At 47.1% G+C, this 18524-nt stretch overlaps 1 protein-coding gene across 4 annotated transcripts in view; it reads left to right on the forward strand.

Moving 5' to 3' along the window:
* The first annotated feature begins 528 nt into the window (after positions 1-528).
* RAD54L2 (RAD54 like 2) overlaps positions 529-18524 on the forward strand; it is a 78712-nt gene continuing 60716 nt past the window's right edge. For 3 of the 4 annotated variants that reach the window (XM_037128650.2, XM_037128652.2, XM_037128653.2), the window contains exon 1: positions 529-884. The gene's annotated coding sequence lies outside the window, so the exon portion shown is untranslated. Of the gene's footprint in view, positions 885-17090; positions 17215-18524 lie in introns of all 4 variants that reach the window. The other variant, XM_037128651.2, reaches the window with a different exon arrangement.

Consider the following 18524-nt stretch of genomic DNA (forward strand, 5'->3'; position numbering starts at 1 on the left):
AGGAGGACGAGGGGTTGTAGTGGAGACAGCAGACTCAATAAGCTCTTCTCCTTAACGGGAGCCCACGTGGCAGCCATTACCAACTTGAGGAAGGAGAATCTGCACCCTTAACCTCCCCTTGAATGTCAGTAATCAAGAAAGCTTTTCTTGTCCTGGCTTCTTTTCCAGGGCGTCCTGGAGACAAGTGCGCATCCCTTTCGCGGGTACATGGGGGCGGCGCGAACCTCTCCAGGAGGTGATGGTAGCATCAGCAACGACAGTGCCCAACGTAGAGCCCTGTCTCTTCGCGCCAGACGCTTGTATCCTCTTTCAAACCTATCAAGCCTTCAAGGTTACCCTCCCGTGAAGAATGAGGAGGAACCAAGGCTCAACCAAAGCCTTAAGTGGCCAGCGTGCCTCCCTGGTGGCCGGCAGGGTGCAGCCCTTTCCCGACGGACCCAGCCCTGGAACCATTCCCGGTGGCTTCCGGCCTGGGATTTCAGCGCCGCGTTCACTCCTGAAACGGTACTCAGGAGCGTAGACGGCGCTCTCCAGGGAGGAATCGCGGTCCACCTGGCGCGGGCCGAGAGCGGCCTCCGCCAGCTCTCGGCGGAACTTTCCTGTCGACGGGGTGTGTTCCCGTCCGGGCGGCCTGGCGCGCGGGCCGGGAGGGGGACGCTTTTTGGCGCGGACCGCAAGCGGAGGCTGCGAGCGCCGCCGCCTGAGAAGACCCGAGCTCGGTCCCAGACAGTCCGCGGCGCCCGGGCCTGGCCGGCTGCTTCCCGCCCGGGCCGCCGCCTCCGCCTGCGCCCCCGCCGCCGCAGACGCCGCCGAGGCGGGCGCAGCGGAACGCGAGGTCGCTGGGCCCTGCCTGGCCCTGCGCGGCCCAGAGCCGCGGCGCGGAGGTGAGTGCCGGTGCCTGTCCCCGGCTCCCTTCCCGGATCGTCGGGACCCGCAACAATGGGGGCCCCGTGGGGACGCGGCCCCGGCCCCTGGCGCTCTGCGGCCTGGTACAGCGAGACGGTCCCTGCGGCCCGGGCCTTAGGGCGCCAGATCCGACCAAGGAAACTCCAGGGACCGGAGGCTTGGAGGGGATATTAGCTTCGACCCGGGGCCTCGGCGGTTTGATATTCAGGATTTTTGTAGCCTGGGAAGGGAGTCGCAGGGGCATGGAGACTTGACTCTAGTGGCGTCCGCACACAGCGCTAGGTGCAGACGCCCTGGAGGCCGACCATTATGGGGTGAACGTGGAGGTCTTGCGTTCGGAATTCCGGGGGCCTCCGTGCGTCTGGTCCCCAGGCGCCTCTCCCCGCGAGGTCCGTGAACTTGGCAGACTGGGGTCTGGCTGGGGAGACGAGGCCCTGAGAGTTTAGCTTCTCCGAGGTAACCGGTGATTCGTTCCTGGAAAGGCTGAGGCTCAGCGGGGCGCAGGGGAGTTGAGCCTAGAGCTGGATTCCCCAGGGCCCAGACGCATCCTGTCCTTGGATGGTTCTCAGGCAGGGAACTTGCCACTAGAGTGTCCCTGTGAGTGGCGTTAGGACAAGGCTGGAGTGTAGAGGAGGGTCGGTAGGCGGGTGAGGTTGGAGAATCTGCTCTACGTGGGCCATGGTGGTGGCAGCCTGGGAGAGAACACGGGGACTATGCAAAGTGGGCTGCCTGGTGGAGAATGACCTCTGAGTGCGAGGGCGTGGGTGACTCAGACCCGTTAGAATCCCACTGCTTGCTCGTGGATGCGGCTGACTCTGTTGGGTGATGGGGCTGGGAGGGTGTCTGGGGTTTAATGAGTTTGTTTCCCAGTAGAAGACAGTGTGGGCCAGTCCTCCTTACTCCAGGTGAGAATGGGAGCTGTCATTGGCAGTATTTTAAGTAAAGAATTTCTTTGTGGGATGTGGATTCAGAGCTTTTCTCTGTTCATTTTTTTCCTCCTTTGGTTTTGAATTGTGACTCATACTTTCTTTACAGCACTGTGATTTTGTAATAATAGACAAACAGACACCACAATTTATGTAAATTCTAGGGGGGTTCCAATTTTTTTTATAAATCTGAATTAATTTAAGGGCCTGTTTTTACTTATTTCAGTGTCGTCGTTTAACGTGTGCAACTCTAGAGAGGGGTGTGAAAACTAACAGTTTATGGTGTTATAACTTCTTTAAGAGTCAAATATGTGGTGAAGGAAGGAAACTTGACTGGGTGATGAACACGATGAAATATACAGGTGATTTATTATAGTGTTGTACGCTTGAAACCTACATGGTCTTATTAACTAATGTCATCCAATTAATTTAATTTAAAAATTTTAATATTCTTTATATCTCTAAATTCATGAAACGTTACTTTTTCTGATAACCATGAAGCCATTGTATTGAATCTGTTCAATCTTAATGACTCTCAGCTCTCACAGGACATCATCTTCACTAGAAGTGTTACCTGTCTCTGATGACTTTAGTCGGTAAACCGTGTCTCTCCTGTGTCACCGAGTGTGCAAACTCCAATTCGAGGCTCGCAGCCATGCACCAGAGCTCTGCATGCAGTGCTGGGGCAAAAGCTGGCGCCTTGTCTGTGGATGCGCTCTCCAGCCCGATGTGGAATAAAGCAGGGTCAGAATCTTTGCACTGTATCTGTTTAGGATGTTAGGAGGTGCTGTCTAGTTGGAGTTAGGATACATTTTCAGGTGAGATGTGAGGGAATTTTGACAATTTGTAGTTCTCTGGATAGTTCTGGGGATTGTTTTTCCCCTTAATCTTTAAAAAATTATGTATTTTCCTTAAGTTGTATTCTTTGTCTCTCTTAAGTTTTCTGTCTTATGTAATTCATTCTTTCATAAACCAGAATCTGTTGAATTGTGTCAGACACCGTGTCGGGCACCTCCACTACGGTGACATTTTAGTAGCTGTTCTTAGCTCAGAAGTGCTGTGGATCCGTGAGGGAAGGAGTGATTCAGGCATATCAGTATCAAGCTTCTGATCAGTAAGGCCGTTGAGTAAGGTCTTTATAAAGCATTGACTTTGATGAGTGACGACTGATTATCTTCATATATTGCCATAGAGCTCAGTTTAGCTCTAATTTTTCTCATTGGTACAGGATTGTTTTTGCATTATTTTATTTAAACACACCTGTTATTGAAGTGCCCCTGCAGACAGACCACAAGGTAAACATTTTGTTCCCGAGTGTGTCTGAATGAGCAGTGACTCAGATGTTGTACGTGTGGTTAGGTTCCTCAGGGGCCGTCACACTTTCCTTCCCACTGTGGTTTTGGGAGCGTGGAGGTGTCCTTACCCCCTTTGTCCGGATCACTGTCTGTAGCTGGGAGCATATGGTGTCCCCTAGAACAGGAAGAATAAGGTTGAGGTAAGACACAGTCTGTTTGAAATTGCCTCTTGATTTTTACTGCATAAAATATAATGTAAGTTACATTTGCTTATTATTATTTATTTTAATGTAAATTATATTTGAATATTTTTGCTTTAATTGTTAATGTCCATTCTGATCTAGTAAAATGAAATTTTGTCCATTGCTCTCTTTTCTATCTCTCTGTGTATTTATTTGGCCAGAAATAAATGAAGAAATTTTTTAAAAGATTTTATCTATTATATTTTTAGACAGAGGGAGAAAAGGGAGGGAGAAAGAGGGAGGGAAACATCCATGTGTGGTTGCCTCTCACCTGCCCCCCACCAGGGGACCTGGCCTGCAGCCCAGGCATGTACCCTGACTGGGAATCAAACTGGTGACCCTTTGTTTTGCAAGCCAGCGCTCAATCCACTGAGCCGCAGCAGACAGGGCTGAATGGAGGGATTTGAAATCAAGGCAATTAGATAATAAATACATTTTTGAAATATCTCTAAGAAAATAGAAACTGGCTTATTTATTGCTTTGAAGGCAAAGTGATTGCTGAAAGAAGTGATTTTGACTACCTCTTAGTCAAATGGATGAACTTCAGAAACTCTTGGAAAGAATGTGTGGGAGCTTTTTATTTCATTAGAAAACTTTGGAGGTGCTTAGTACAATGGGAAGGGCATGGACTTTGGAGCCACTCATCCCCTAACTCTTGCTTGCTCTTTGACCTGGGTAAGTCTGTAACCTCTCTGAGCCTTGCTTTTTGTTTCATTCATTTTTTTCATCTGTAAAATGGAGCCAGTAGAACCTCTGCAGGTCGTATTGAGGACTGGAGACGAGGGCTGAGGTGTGGGTGTGGTCAGGGCTTGCGGTCAGTAAGAGTCAGTGGAGTTCGTGGTATTGGGGGTCACTGTCCTCAGTAGTACTAGTAGTAGGAGTGTAGCTGAGTGCTGTGCATGGGTGAGGGGCACAGTTCGCTGGTCTGGTGAGGCACCCTGGACAGCCGAGAGGATTGTCAAGGTACTTCAGTGGGCAGGAGTCAACACGGTAAAGTCCAAGGTTATTCCTGGCACTGGTAGGTTTTTTTTCCAGAAGTTTCTATGGAGAAACCAGGACACAACCGTTTGGCATGTCCATGTTAGTGGACATTCCCACTGACAGAGTGCTAGAGTGTGCCAAGAAGCATTGTGTTCTGTGTGGCCCCTATTCTGGATTTTTCTCTGGCGTTCTTCTCTTGCAGTGATTTTTCAACCAGTGTACTACAAGAATTTTTAAAACATGAAATAGTCAGGGGTACTGACCTCTTTTCTCTTAGGTGGTCGAATAAAAGAATAACAACAGCCAACACAATAGCCATCTAGTGTGAATGAATCAAAATTATACCTATATATATATTTTTGTCACATCAGCAAAAGATCTATTTTTTGGCATGTCACAGAATTTTAGTAATTACTTTATGTGTGCCATGAGAAAAGGTTGAAAGTCACTACTCTATTGCCATCAGAGGCCTGACTTTGGTCTTTTTGCCTGGAAGGTGCCAGATGTTGAGAAGTCACCAGATGTCCTCTTTCTCTAATTTGAGTGACTTTGATAGAATCTAGCACTTTGTTTAGAAAAGTTTTTGATGAACAGAAGGTTCACGGGTTTTATTTTTTTCCCTGTGAGAGGAAAAAAGTAGGAGCCAGACGGAAGTGATTCAAAGTATCTGTCTCCAACTCTGTCCTCATCTTCCTTAGTCAAGCGCCGCCTCCACACTAGGTGGTCTTTAACTCCAGTTAAAGGTAAATGATACTCCTCTGACTTCAAAATACCATAAACATCTGGACCCTGGTGTGTCTCTAAGTTAACACCTCGAGGGACCTTTAAGACCAGGCCTCTTAGACATCTTCTTTTCAGTCCCTCCTTTGCCACTTAAGACCCGTAGTGAACCTAGAAGGGTCCCGCCTGCTCAGGCTCTCCTCCCTGCTAATTCTCCCCGTTCTGTTGCTTATCTGACTCTTCGGCTGGAAGTGACCGGAATTCAGCCCTTTTTAAAAGTGCTGAATACCCCCCCAATACCACTTTTAAAAGCCTTCCTTGGTTCTTTCCAAATTAAGCAGAATGCTTCTCCTTTGTGTGGCCTTTGCAGACTGTGCCAGCTTTTTTCATAGTTACACCATACTCTTAACTTTTGGTATGTTTGTGTTTTCCATGCTTATATTGTGACCCACTTGAGGGCAGGACCTTGTCCTACTTATTTTTCTGTCCCGTACCTCACCACTTCCGACACAGAGTAGCACTCCCTAAACACTTGTCAAGTGAACAAATGGATGAGCTCTGCATATGAATGACAGCAGTTGCTCCTGTGGACTTGGTGTTACGGTCAGAGTTCTACCAGAGTTCTACTGTCCTGTCTGCATCTGATTTTGTATTTCCAAAGACAGCGTTCCTCTACCTTTGTTTATAGATCGCTAAAAGCAATACTTAATTTTGCTGTGAAAATCTGTCGCTCATTCCATATGTTCATGGTTTGAGGCTGGGGGATATTACCTGTTCTCTTTGGGTCTTGCAGAAGTTACTCTTGAAAGAGAATGTAACTGTTTTCATTGATATTAACTAGATCTTTCATTGCCCATTTACTGACTTGAGCACTTCGTCCTCATGTGTGAAGAAGAGCGACTAAGTCACCCCGGGCCACAGGGTCTCGAGACAACTACTGGCCTGGGAGTGGGCAATGGATTCAGCACTAGGATGTCGTGACTTTGGTCGGCTGATGAACCTCTTGGAGACTCAACTGAGCTCAATGTCATCACACTCAGATTAATATAAGGTTATTTGCCCAAACTTTATTATAGGAATTTGAACTCAGTACTAGATCTTTGCCCAGCCTCATACTGTGCTGACACTGAAACTGATTATTCTTTGTTAGAAGACTATACATTCTTTTTGAGTTATTAATCCAGAAGTTAGGGAATTGTGCCAAATAATTTAGTCACCCTCTTAGTTCTTCTTAGAGGTAAAATAGCTTGAGAGAGTGTACTGTCCAAATTACTTTGATTTAATTTTCGTGGTTGATCAGATGGCACAGGAATCCCACTAAAGGCCAGGAACACAGAGCTTTACTGCAGCTGCATAGTTTATTCTGTCACGCAGTGCCGGACTCAACTGCCTGCGGAAAAGGGGAGCCTGGACAGTAACTATAGGTAAAGATCAACATTGATGTGAGATAAAAGGGAAACTGAGGCAAAGCAGAAGGCGCTTTAAATGTGGCAAGCAGGTGTTAACTGAAATCTTTTTGCGAGTAGTACTGAGAAGTCAGGATTCAAATTGTGATGACGGACGGAGGTTGGACGCAAGGAAAGCATGGGCCGGTTCAGCCGGCACAGGCGCCTGGAGGTATGAACACACACACACTCCAGGTTTCCCAGCACCATCGATGCAAGTTACGTAGAAGCAAAAATGGAAAATGTTTGCTGTGCTCTTATAAGTACAGCTGGTGTATGTGTGATATTCTAGTTTAGGAAACACTTTTTTTATGCACTGGCTTTCCTTCACCTCCCAACCACTCTGGGAGGCAGATGTCCCCATTTTGCAGATGACTACGCACACAAAGTCCACGGGCTCACTTTCAAGTCCATGGAGCCATTAAGAAGAAAAGCTAGGACTTAATGCTAGGTTTTCTGACTCTAAGTTTGGGACCTTTTTTAAGTCCTCTTAGGATATGGTTAAGGCTGCAGTTTGGGGTGAGAGTCACCCCTCATTCGGGGCTTCTGACTAGTAGAGGATACACGCAAAGAAGGTAGCGCCACATGGGCCATGGAGCTTCTGCTCCTCCAAGAGCGGCCCAGCACCTCTGGAAGAACTGGGTGGGGGTGGAGCCCAGAGGGAGCCCCACCCTCCTCACAGGTCACTCAGTGGTCAAGAGAAAAGTCCAGAGCCTGTGGGATGATTTTGCACTTGAGGACCAGTGGCACAAGCAGGGGTCTTCCTTCGGATGTGGCGGTGCAGAGAAAATGGAAATTTGGGAGCGAACGCTTGAGGTGTGGTGTGGTTTGAGCTCAGGCCTTTTCCTCCCATTGTGCTTTCTAGCCCCCCAGCTCCCCGTCTTTCTCTTCCCCACTCTTTCTCCCACCTCCCACCTTCGCTGGGACGCCCGCGTGCCATTGGTCCGCAGTTTCAGTGCTTCCTGTGCCCCCACCCCCCAGGTCTGAAAACCCTCTGCCTGCCTGCGTGTGTGCTCTGTCTTGCCCTGCTGGCTGCAGTCCCTGAGTTATATCCCCGGGTCTGCTGCTGCCCGCCGACTGCTCGCTGTCTCTGGGGAGTCAGGAGAGGGCTGCCAAGGCTGCCAGCATGTGCTCACCTTTGCTGAGCTCTCTCTGCCCCTCAGGGTCCCATTTCCTACCCTGGCTTCTTGCGTGTTCCCCAAGGCTCTTTGTCCCCTCAGGCCCTACACCTGTCCTCCATTCCCTCATTCTTGACCTTTCACCTCACTTTAAGGTTTATGCTTCCTTATTTGTTTCCACTTTTCTTTCCATTGTGATGCTTTCATCACTAGAGTCTCTTGCTTTTGGAAAGTCTTTTTCTTGATTATACTGGTAATGCATGAGCACAGTAAAATTCAGGCATTTTTTAAGTAAGGAAAGGAACCCAAATCCCATGTCTCAGTGTTAACTACTGTTATGAATTTGGTCTGTATTTATCTACATTTTTTCCCTGCACGGTGTATGCTACGTGTGAGAGAGATTAAGTAATTCCTTTTTGTAGAAATGGGATCACAGTGTATCTATTTCTATGTGATTTGCTCCCCTTCCCCCCATTCAATGCTTGGGTATTTTCCCATTTGTATCTTTAATAGTTACATAGTATTATATCATATTCGTATCAATTTTTTAGTTACCAGCATCCTTGAATATATGTATCTTTCTATACTTTGTAGACATTGCTTACATCTTTTTCTACTTTGTACACATACTTCTTTGTTTTACATATATTTATTTATTTAATCCTTACTTGGGGATATGCTTATTGATTTTAAGAGAGGAGAAGGGAGGGAGAGAGAGAGAGGGAGGGAGAGAGACATCGATGTGACAGAGAAACATCTATCGGTTACCCTTTGAATAGGCCCCTACTGGGAACCAGGCATATGCCCTGACTGGGAATAGAACTTGTGACCCTTTGATCTATGGGACGACACTCCAACCAACTGAGCCACACTTGCCAGGATTACTGTGTACACATACTTCTTAGGATGGAATCCTTCAAGTGGAATTTCTGTGTCAAGGGTGATGCACGTTTAAGATTTTGCTAGATATTACCCAGTAACTATCAAAGGATTATTTATGTTTCTCCTCTAGCATTGACATGGTCAATATTTTTAATCTTTGTCAATTTGAAGCCTAGATAACTAATTTTTATTTATTATGCATTTCCTCATTGAGGAGGATGAGCATTTTCATGTGTTTATTTCATATATAGTAATTGCTCAGTTAATTCATTAATCATTATCTTCCTTCTAGCTTTTTCTGATGATCCCTCCCCTCCTTTTTTGTTTTCACCTACGTACCAGGTAGAGCTGTGGTGGCCGTGCTTAGCTCTGGGCCTCGTGGACTGCCCTAGCCCTCTCCGTTCCGTTCCTGTCTCTTTTACTTAAAGTTTGCCATTTTCTTACCGTCTGCCGTGTCTGTGTCTTTTAGTCCTTTGTGGAATGGCTTCCGGACCTATATTTCTCCTGAACACCATCTCCAAGGTAAATTCCTTATTGCCTGGACAAAGATTGTTTTCTTTGATGTTCTTTCTCCCTTGGTTTGACCCACTCCCCAGGGAGGGAAGCTGCACATGAGTAGACTTTTTATTATGGAAAATCTCAAACATATACAACAGTGGGGAGTGTAGTATAATGAGCCCCGTGTACCCAGTTTCAACAATTATCAACATTTCCCCAATTTTTCTTTCAATTATCCTGCCCAGTTCTTTTTTGGTTCTTATGGGCATGTTTTAAAGCTAAATCTCAGACGTGGTCCCTGAGTGTGCATCTCTCTAATAAGAACATTTTTTTTAATTTCCCCTTTTAAAAAAAGATTTTATTTATTTTTAGGCAGAGGAGAAGGGGGGTAGAAACAGAGGGAGAGAAACATCAGTGTGTGGTTGCCTCTTGCTCACCCCCACCCTGGGGACCTGGCCCAGAACCCAGGCATGTGCCCTGACTGGGAATCGAACCTGTGACCCTTTGGTTTGCAGGCCGTCACTCAATCCACTGGGACACACCAGCCAGGGCAGAACATTTTATTTCTTATACATACCTACCGTGCCATTTCCTACCCTAATAACAAATTAATAATATTTCCTCAATAGTGAGGACTTGGTTTGCAACCCTAACTCTGAGACCTGCTCTTTAACTTGGGCAACTTAGAAGCAAGTTTTCTCATCTAGACATGTGGTGACACAGTGACAGCTGTGTGTAGTGATGGAACAGTGACAGCAGTGCTGCCTCGTGGGGTTCTGTGAGGTGGTTTCACTCACCCCTCAGCAAGTGCTTCACAAAGGGCTTCACCTAAACGGGGCTCAAACATTGTCTTTACTCTCTGTCCATCCAGCCATGGACACGCATCTCCATCCATACGTGTATTTATTGAACATGTATGTGTGCTCTCAAGATGCAACACTGACCTTGGTTTCTAGGATTCCACACTACCTCGATTTTCTGCCTGCCTCTTAGATATGCTTTTTCACAGCCCCCTCACCCACGCCTCCCCCCCCACGTGCCCCCCGTGCAGATGTAAGCTGGCTTTGCTGTTTTCTTCTGTTCCCTCCGTAGCCGGCCTCCGAGGTCAAGCTCGTCCCCCCCTACCACTTCAGGCTGTCTCAGGGATTAACGCCGTGTCTGTGCCAAGCAACAAGCCCACATGTCATCCTGGCTTTTGGAAACTTCTGTCGAGCCAGGGGCCTAGTGTCAAGCACAGCGGACTGAGTCTGCAGACCAGGGCTGTGTCTGGGCCTCGGCAGCGCACTTCCTGGCGTGGGCAGTGCGGTCGCCGCTCTGGGTCTTGGTGTGCAGTCAGGAAGGTGGAAGGGCAGGACTGGAGTCGGAATCCCGTCCCGCTTCCAAAGCCTGTCAGTTGTGAGGGGCTGGTTTCAGAAGTGCCCTACTTGGCGTGTGTGGAGCCACGTCCGCCCGTCCGCCCTTCTCCCCACGGGTCTCCCTGCCTGGCATCTCCTGGGACGACCAGGCTTCACCCTCTGGTTTTGCGCTCTCGTTTGTCTTCAGCACCAGGCCAGTTACCTCGTGCTAGTTCTTCAGTTAGTCTTGACTCCTGGCTCTTCCTGGAACTCACCTTTAAAAAAAAAATTTATCCTCACCCGAGGACTTCTTTTTGTTGCTTTTAGAGAGAGAGGAAGGGAGAGAGAGAAACATTGGTGTGAGAGAGAAACATTGATTGGTTGCCTCTCGTATGCACCAGGACAAGGGATCATACATACCAGACTGGGGATCAAACCTGCAACCTAGGTGTGTGCCCTCATGGGGATTTGAACCCTCAGCCTTTCGGTTACAGGATAGTGCATCAACCAACTGAGCCACGCCAGCCAGGGCTGGAACACACCTTTGAACCTTTGCAGCTTTGCATCTGTATTCAGTTTCGTTTGCCTGTATTTCCATTATTTCCCCTGAACCTGTGTGCTGGCCAGTTGAAATTGTGACCATCTTTCTAGGGTTAGTTCAGGTGACAGCTTCATGCACATTGGAAGTGATCCTCCTTCTTGACTCTTGTTACCGGTGGTGCGTCAGTGACACTCCATGAGACGGCGCGTGCTCCAGGTACTTGCAGGCATGAGTTTTCTCGCCTTGTAGTCCGTAGTCTCCTTGAGTGCCACATTCACGTCTTGCATGATTTTGCATCGGACTGTGTCTAGCACAATTCTTTGTGTTAATACTTTTGCAGTAAATACAGATGGAATAAGTGACTGAACCTAAGTAGATTTTGTTTCAAGTTCAGAACATTTATGGCAAGTTCTTAAACCATTGTGAAATGGTGCCAGTGGTACTAATTCAGGTACTAAGTCCTTTGTCAAAACTCAGAGTCCTCTGCTTTCCTGTCCTGTCTCAGAGTTGGGAAGTTTTTCCGACTCGTGAATAGTATGAGTTAGCTTCTCCAAAGCAGAGCTGGTACTGCTGTTGTCACCATGGAGTGGTAGCTAAAGGCAATAATCAATATGTATTGATTGCTAAGGTACCATGTACTAGGCACTGTTCTTTATTTTTTACTTAATTTAAAAACTTATCTTATATGAGATGTGTACTGTCATTGTTCTCATTTTATAAATGAAGAAACCTAGGTTTAGAGAAACCAAGTAACTTTCTCATGCCCCACAGATAGAAAGGGCCGGTGCTGGGACTCCAACCCAGGCCATCTCATACCGGTCTGTATTCTAAACAGGCGTGCCACCTTCCTGTCTACAACATGCAACTGCCAGTTGGCTCTTTTATGTGTTTGTTTTCTAGTACTTAATCCTCATCAAATATCTTGCATTAGTTTCTTTATTCTCCCTACCCAGCCCCCAAATACTTGTTATTCCTCTGTTGTTCTTCCTGATTTTGGTCAAGTGTATACCATCATTTTTGCAGTCACCCAGACTTCACACCTCAGAGTCATATTAAACTCCTTTCTTTACATCCTGTGAAAAAGATACAGTTGAGTTTTTTCAGTTGAGTTTTTGTTGGTATTATCTTACACCCGCTTGTTCTTCTGCTCTCCGCCTTCTCCGTGACCCAGGCCTGCAGGTCTGGGCCTGGACCGGGACGGCTGACTCTCCCTCCCCACGCTCTCGTCTGAGCAGCCCTCCCAAGAGGGCTGCCTTTCACCCACCTCCCCAGTTAAAAGTTTCCCCGTGGTTCCTGCAGCTGGCTTCCTGAAAGAAAGCCAGTTCTCAAGTAACGTCACGGTCACCTGGGAGCTTCTTTAAAGCCTACACGTAAAGTGCACACACTGTGAGGTTGCTGTTCCTGTTTCCAGCTCAGGGGTGAGGAAACAGAGGCTTAAAGGGACCGAACCACCTACACCATTTGTGGGAACTGGGGAACTACGGGTTTTTAACTAGCTCCTCAGATTCTGATGCCCCGACACAGTCAGAAAACACCAGGCAGCCTTCAAAAACCTCTTTGAGAATCCCTCTCAAATGCTGTCTTTTTCTGTAGTTCCAGTGACCCCCTCCAATGAGTGGGTCTGAAATCTCTGCAGCGTTTGGCTCTGTCGATCACACCGCCTTACTGATGTCTTTCCTGAGAGCATACTCCCAGGCTGGTCCTTGCCCTGCCTGACTCTCTGTGAAGACTCCTTCCTTTCTTCCTTCTCATTTTTTTAAATGTATTGGTTTTAGAGAGAAAGGTAAGGGAGAGAGAGAAAAAGATCAGTTTGTTGTTTTACTTATTTATGAATTCATTGGTTGATTCTTGTATGTGCTCTGACCAGGGATCGAACCCACAACCTTGGCACATCGAGATGATGCTCTAACCAACTGAACTACCGGGCCAGGGCCAGACTCCTTCTCCTTACTGCCTCATGGTTTGGTCCATCCTCGACCATCCTTCCCCCACTACATACACTCTCTGAGCACCTTTTGTATGTGAGGCTTCCATTACCTGAACTTTCAAGAACACCCAAATCTGTGCTTCTGACCCCCAGTCTGTCTTCCAACTATTTCCTGCATTTCACCATTGACAACACCATTACCTACCCCTTAATCCAAGCTGGGAACCTGGGCCACGCGTGGTTGGGAGCCTGGAGTCTGGAATTAGAAGTCTGGGGTGGAATTGAATTCTGCCCTCTTTAGTTGGTTGTATTTGGGGTAGGTCACTTAACCTCTCTAAACCTTAGATTCCTTATCTGAAGTGGGGGTAACATTACTTTCCTCACGGTATTATTGCGAAGATTCACTGAGAGAATATAGATAAAACCCTTACCTATTTGGTTAATGTTCAGGGAGCCCTTCCCTTCCTATGTAGCAAGTGTGCTGGACACTGGGGGAGACAGTGGTGAGCAGGGCCATCCTTGTGGGGCTGTGGCTGACCAGTGAAGTCTTACTGGTTTTGCCTCCTTAGCCCGTAACGTTCCCTCTTGTCTTCCTTCTCATTGCCGCTGCTGCAGTTCAGTGTCTCATCACTGTGTGCCCAGACTGTTCATGCCTGTCTTGTCTCCATTCAGCCTCCGGTGAAGGAGGCCACTTCCCTGTTCATGGTCCTTCAGTGACTCCTGTTGGGGCACATGGACTGCGAGGAGGTTGCATGGACAGAGAAGGGCTCAGGGGCATCATAGGCCCATCTGCCAGGCAGACAGCAGCAGCGGGGCCCAGTGCCACGTGTTTGCCCACCCTTGTGTAGGACAAGGGTCAGACCCCGTGGCGAGGCCCTGCTGGATCAAGATCTGGCCCATCGCTTGCAGTCCCCCACTTTCTCCCCGCAACCTCTAGCCCCACGGAACCGTGCTTGTCCTGGAAAACCTTAGTTTGACCGACTTTCTTTTTCCTTCCTTCCTTTCTTCTTTTTGAAGTATAATTCATATATTGTACATTTCACTATTTTAGGGGCATTCGATTCAGTGTTTTTTTAGTATATTTACGAGGTTCTACAACCATCACCAATACCTAACTCCCGAACATTTCGTTGCCACAGAAAGACATCTGCGCTCATTAAGCAGTCACTCCCATCCCTTGCTTGGTAACCATGAGTCTTTCGGTTTCTATTGATTTGCCTCTGCTGGGCATTTCAGATAAATGGAATCATGTAATATGTGGCTTTCTGTGACTGGTTTGGCTCACTTAACATAGTGTTTTTAAGGATCACCCGTGTTGTAGCATTTATCAGTACTTTATTCCCTGTTATCTCCGAGTTCTAAGGATTCCAACCCATGGGCTTGCTACACATCCTGTTTCTCCATTCCTCAGTCGAAGGGAGAGCCGTTGTCGCCTGCCACGTGTCTCAGGTTGCTCATGGGTTTGTGTCCGTTGACTGGATGACTCCTGGAGGCTCACTCGTCCCTCTGTGACCAGGGCTCTCTCGTCCGTGCCTCTTCGGTGCCTGCCAGCACTGGTCAATAGCAGACATGGCATCAGTACTTACCAATGAATCACTTTATCTGCCTTTCCAGAAAACCTGGTACTTCCTGCCTTTCCCACACTCCTCAAATCCAAGCCATGATTCCCTCGTGGAACGTCCTTTCCTCCCTGCCTCAATTTGTCTAATTCTGCCCTGCTTTAGGGTTTGTCTCAAGGTCTGCCTCCTCCAGGAAGCCTTCCAACAGCGCCAAAGCCTCAGACTCCATTGCCTCCTTCTCTCAATTTGGGTGCATTTGGGGTCTCTGTCATTCATTATACACTGAGTAAGTGTAGTCTCAACTGTGACCTTAAGTAGATTGATGGTAAGTCCACCAACACTGAGACTCCTTTATGTGCTCCCAATACAGCAGAGCTCTGATTGTACAGAGGATTCGTATCTAACATTTTACCTTCCTTAAATTCAGCTATAAGAAAACAAAGAGCACATGAATGATGATTTAAACAGTGAGGAGGTCATTTCTGCTCCCCATTTTACTCAGTGAGGGCGTCCCTTTGGGCACTGAAGTCAGTCAGGGGCATCACAGGAAATGTGGCCGACAAAACCTGCAAGAGTTTTTGACTGGCAGGAGAGACATTGTTGAGGTGGTGGGGCTTGGGGGTTAGGAAGTATTCTACCAAACAAGAGAAGAAGGAGAGGAAAGGAGGACAACGATAATGATTGAGGGCCATAGAAAATTATTGACTCAGAAAACTTGTTGGAAATGAGGAGGAGGGTGAATAGGGAAAGACTGCAAACTGAAATCTTCATGCACCTGCTGGGCAGGTCCAAGCACCAAAGTACACGAGGGGCCTCATTGCTGAATATCATACCCCTTCGGAATCATTCTCGGTGTGTAATCTATAGGAATACATACATAAAGCTACTTACACTGTGCTTATGTGGGCAGCGCAAGAGGCTTTTCACGGATGGCTTTAACCGCTGATGATCTTTCTCCCACACTGACTGTGGGCCCCCACGGGAGCCCCAGCTGAGACGGGTCCCTGGGTGGACAGCCAGCAGACTTTTGTCAGCAGTATGGGAGCTTGCCCTGGTCAGTCACTGGGTGTGGATTTAGAGAGAGCCAGTCACAGCCCCCAAACATGGTGCCGCTGGGGATGGGGTGAGGCTGAGCAGGGCTTGTTCACTGACGGCGTGACTTTACAGAGGGAGATACATGTACGGAGATAAAATGCTGATTTTACAATTATAAAGTCATATTTATTTATTATGAAACAAAAGAATAAGGGCAGAAATAATAACTGTTTTGGTTAAATTTCCACCCAGAGGTAAAAAACAGTTAACTGTTTGGTGCATTTCCTTCCTGCATTTTTTTTCTATGTATAAATACCTGGCATTTGTGTGATTTTATTTTTAAAAATTGTATCTAAATAGTAAGGATTTTTTTGTATGCTTTTGATAACAGCACTGTATTGAAAAAGGGTCTTAAAATATTCCCCTATAACTTGCTCTACTGTGTATACTTTATGTTCTTAGAAAAACTCTTCTTTCTCTAATAGGTCAGAAGCATCTTTGGCATAGTCATCTGTCTCCCCCACAAATCCACATATTGGTGGGTTTGTTCATGAACTTCACCAGGTCTATTTGCAAGCTCTGATAGGGGCACCTTGATTCACCAGTTGGTTTAAATGGTGCTCTCAGACCAAATCCCTTCGTCAGAGACCTGCGGCCGGGTCTGGTCTGTTAGATGGCCCCTATAGCTTGCTTTTTCACTCACTGACTCTGCAGTGGATATTTCAGATTAAATGTTTTTAAAAAAACATTTTATATGTTTAGAGGAAAGCTTGATTTTTGAAAAAAATTGAAACCTTGTGCTGTGGCAGTATCTTAAAGAACAATTCCATTTTGAGGGCATTTTGGCAAGTTTTTTTTCCCTTGAAGATTCACTTCTCTTACTATTTCATAAGTGAAAGTAGAAAAGAATGTCTTGTGAAATATGCAATTAGTACATTCCTTTGAGAAATCAAATTTGAAACAGCAGCATCAATAAAATAAACTGTTGAAGTGGAAACTTACTTTTCACATTTAATGTGTTTATATTTTGTCCCCATTGATGTTCTTCCTTTTCCAAGTTATATCTCTAGCTGCCTAATCTCTCATAAGGAGTCTTGAATCTTAATGTGGGTAGAGCATTTGGTTCTTATTGCTTCCATAAACCTTACCTCTGGGTCACAGGGGGAATATCTATGTCCCGGGTAGTTTTCATTTAGCTTTGGTATCTTACACTCTGTTAACTTTTGCCTCACTTGACTCCGCAGATCTGAACACTTGGTGCCCTTCTGGACTATGGCAGGGCCCTTCAGTGTGGGTTATTCTGGCTGTCGCTGTGTTCTTCCCTCTGTACTGTTTTATCCACTCATTGTTTGTAGGCTTGGTTTATCCAGTTTTGTCTGGGAGGACTGCCTGCTTTCTGGGCTTGGGGCCAACTTTTTACTTAACTTTTGGGTAAAACTGTACAGTCTCCCAGTTGCTGTCTGCAGAGATGAGCTCCCCAAAACCAGTTTTGTTTGTTTAGAAACCCGATAGAGCATATTACGGTGAAAGATGTGACACACGCACTGGAAATAAAAACAGGCTGTCCCTAAACGGAACATCAGGTGCCTGGGAACCCACACACTGGTGTGTACTGGGCCGTCTCAGCTCCCGGGGCCTCCAGACGGGCTGATGCTGTGATGAGGCTGTGGTGTTTTCACAGGAGACACTGTCAAGTGCGGGACTTCTTTGTGTTGTGCCACGTCAAGTGCTCATCGTGTTGCTGGGTCGTGTCGCGTGAGCCTGTGCAGCACCTGAAGTGCAGGTGTCACCCAGGTGAGGAGCAGGTGAGTGATTTGCTCTAGTTAAGCGGTGCCATTCACCCGGGTCTTCTGACACCAAAGAGCTCTCCCTCCGCCATATACTTGTTGCCTCTTCAGCCGTGCTGGCAGTAAAAGGTGGGTTCCATGTGGCATCTGGTCCCCAGTCCGCACTGTCGTCTGAGGAGGAGGTGACAGCAGCACCCTAGGTCCTGCTGAGGGAAACCTCAAGAGAACCTCATGTGTCTTTCTCTCTCACAGGGCTTGGAGAAAGTTCTTCACTAGCCCTGTTTATTTTCTTCCTAAGTAGTTCTCAGACATGGCCTTCCCTCTGGCTTGTTAACTGGCTACTGTTTCCTGTCTTCTCTTATTCCATCTGCCACATTTATTACAGCAAATTTTTCTTCCATATCATGTTTTCAATACTTACAATGTGCTAACTACTGAGCTGTGTGTCTTTGTAGCACAGTTTATGTTTATATTCATTCACTACTTGACCCTCTTTATAATCTTTGAAGGTAGGGAGTTACCTCCATTTTACAGTTAAGGAAACTGGCTGAGAGAGACCAAGTTACCAAAGTTACACTGAAAAACAAGCTAGAATCTGCTCTCAGTTTGACATGACACATACCTGTGCTTCTACCCAACATCCCGTGGTGCAGAGCAGTCTCTGTAAAAGACAGCTCTGGTCCTGTCACTCTGATCTTCCTTGTAGGGTGAGACCTGGTCTCCCTAGTCTGCATCCAGGGTGCCCCATGCTCTTGTCCCTGTTACTTCTCCAGGCTTATTTTCTACTCCTCCCCTGTACTTCCTACTTTGTGCTTCAGGAGTCCAGACTTCCTGGATTTCCTCAGACACGTCCTGCTCTTTCCCGTCTCTGTCTGAGTCACAGTTCATAGAGCTCCCCCTCTCTGAGCTCCCTCCACCCTCTCCCCAGTCTTCTGCCACGAGGACCACGTGTTCCACTTCTTTCTACAAGTCCAAATGGACAGAACTTTCTTTCTTCCCACTTGATTGGTGAGAGTAGAGGGTAGTGATCTCCTGAAGGCAGTGTCCAGAGATGAGAACAAAGCAGCCTTCGCACTCCTCTGCACCGCCCAGTCTACGTGCCAGTCTCCGGGAAGCCTGCCAGCGAGGGCTGTCCGGAAGGTGTGCAGACTGTGAAAAATAGACACGTTTACTGAAGAAGATACAAAGTACAAGAAACAATGTAATAGGACAGTGACACCTCAGTCCCTTCAAAGTGGGCTCCTTGGGACCTCACACAGTTCTTCCAGTTGCCATCTGCTGCCCTGTTGTATTTTCCTGAATCTCACTGATGGTCTGAAATCTCTTCC

The sequence above is a fragment of the Artibeus jamaicensis genome, unplaced genomic scaffold (genome assembly GCF_021234435.1).
Source record: "Artibeus jamaicensis isolate MK-2021 breed Jamaican fruit bat unplaced genomic scaffold, CSHL_Jam_final contig_519, whole genome shotgun sequence".
Classification (NCBI taxonomy): domain Eukaryota; kingdom Metazoa; phylum Chordata; class Mammalia; order Chiroptera; family Phyllostomidae; genus Artibeus; species Artibeus jamaicensis.